Source organism: Odontomachus brunneus, unplaced genomic scaffold, assembly GCF_010583005.1.
Source record: "Odontomachus brunneus isolate Ranch 3 - 2012 unplaced genomic scaffold, Obru_v1 Obru_scaffold_048, whole genome shotgun sequence".
In the NCBI taxonomy this organism is placed as follows: Eukaryota; Metazoa; Arthropoda; class Insecta; order Hymenoptera; family Formicidae; genus Odontomachus; species Odontomachus brunneus.
In genome coordinates, this window is record NW_022639498.1 from 2,233,879 (window position 1) to 2,236,329 (window position 2,451).

Sequence of the window (2,451 nt, forward strand, 5' to 3'; positions counted from 1 at the left end):
CGAACGTCGACTGTTTCTACCTCTGTCAGACGTATGCAAAGATACCTAAGCATCTTATACGGGATAATGCGAATCTGCTGATTCTCTTTAAGCAGGATGGTACCAATCTGAAACACGTGTACAAAGATCACGTGAACACTGGTATGACATACGAAGATTTTTGTGCGCTGTGTCGCGAATGTTGGCAGCAAAGATATGGTTTTGTAGTGATAGACAAGGACAGTTCTATGACCAATGGACGATATCGGCGAGGATTTAACGATTTTGCGATACCGTAACGTAACCATTTGTCGTTTGTGCGTCAACGAAGAAACGTCGTAATGGTAATGTCAGATTACACAGAGATTAGCGACTCAGAGATTAAAGATGGTGAGAAGATGGCGAAGGAAATTGCGAAAACGAGCGAATCGATCCGTAAGAAATATCCTGCTTTGAAAACCGGTAAGATAGAAGAAGATACTGCGTTGGAAAGACACTTTCGACCTGTTATCGAGCCTCTGAGACAGATTGTGGAACATACAACTCATGTGAAACCTGACGCATCCACCATACTGGGAAATGATGCGTTATCGATCGATGAGAAGAAACCAAAACGCAGAACCAAACGCTTACTTGTCGCCTTTACACCGACCTACCAGAAGCGGAGAAAATCAAACGCCATTCTCCGACGGATTCTCCTACGATAATCTCTACAGACAACTTGCATCATATACAATTGCGCGAAATGCCTCCGCCACGCGCTACTCTGACCACCAATAATGAAGATGTTTTCGAGACCACTGGTGATTCACTCGTAACATCGATTAGACGTGAGCTGCAAACGTCCAAGGGGCAGGAAACTTTGCGCACTCATTTTGGTCCACTGGGGCAAAAATACATGGGAGCAGTCTTAAGCAGCGACAAACATACCACCATAGACTACGTGTATGGTGTGTATTTCAGCAGTGATGGAACGAAGCTCGGCGATAAAAGTTTCGACGTGGATATCGACGATAATATAATCATTGGTGGTGTAAAGTACGCTGGAACATCTGGTCTATACGAGCTGATTTTCAAGAGAATTCCCGACGATGCAGTCTACATAGAGGCCGATAAACAAAACTACAAAAGTATATTACTGGCGACGAATGCTCACAGACGCAATCACAATCCGCTACAACCCGTATTGAGTAACAGGGAATACAAATACAAAAACATAATTGCACCGCTAATGATTGGTACATCGATCAACATGGCGGGCAGAGGTTTAGCCACACAACGTACCATGATATTGAATGATAATGCGATCGACTATGTTCACTGGGACGATCCCAACGAGCTGGTGAATCGTCTGCGATTGCTGGAAGCCTCTCGACAAGCTGGCAATAACGCTCACGGTAATGAAATTTTATCCATTATCGAGGAACTTCGCGAGGCGGGCCTTGTTATAAATTGAATCGCACATCGATGATGCGCGTTGTTTGCATCGAAATGTCGATCAATAAATTTGGTGTTTCGCTCCAAAAGAGAGGACCGCCGACGATGGACTATTACACGTGGAGAGGAGTACTCAGAAATTACGTACGCGATAACACTTTGTGCATGGGCGCCTCCGACTTTGATGCGAGGTCGCGCAAGATACGACGCGTAGCGCAACCGGAAGCCGACAGTGACGCCGTCAATAGACTCTACGTGGAAAAAGGTCTCGCTGCATTGAGAGAGAAACAGCAAGAATTTGAAAAAAAAACAGGAGGAATTTGAAAAAAAACCTTATCAGACTTCATGCTGAAACACGTGCCATATGGGATAAAGTGTTTGCAGCGCGAGAACGCGTTGAATAGATGGAATTTAAAACGATGCGCTCGCAGTTTCGTCATTCGTGATGAGGCAACCTAAGCGATCAAACATGCGGAAAACTGGTGAAGACGGGAAACAACACAACCCACAAAGATTGCAGCTCCAGCGAGATTCAAAGTGGGCGATCCGGTGCGCGTGAGCAAGTTCAAGACTGTCTTTGCTAAAGGCTACACGCCCAATTGGACTACTGAGGTGTTTAAGATCGTCAAGGTGCAGGCGACCAATACTGTGACTTATCTGCTCGAAGATTCTCGCGGACAGCCAATAGTCGGAGGTTTCTACGAGTACGAACTGCATCGTGTTGCCAATCCAAGCGTATACTTGGTGGAAAAAGTGTTGTGCAGAGAAGGTGATAAGGTTTATGTAAAATGGCTGGGATTCGATAAATCATGCAACTCGTGGATACATAAGGATAATGTGTTGTAAAAATAACTATTTATTATATGTAATACATAAAATATATTCTATTTACACATAAAATTATTAGGGAGCGGTGCACTTGGACACGGTGCATTTGAACACAACCAATCACAGCACCGTGTGATTAGAGACATTTGTAGGGTCCCTTGGAACAGCGACTTGTGATTGGACTGTGTCCAATTGCCCCGTGTCCAA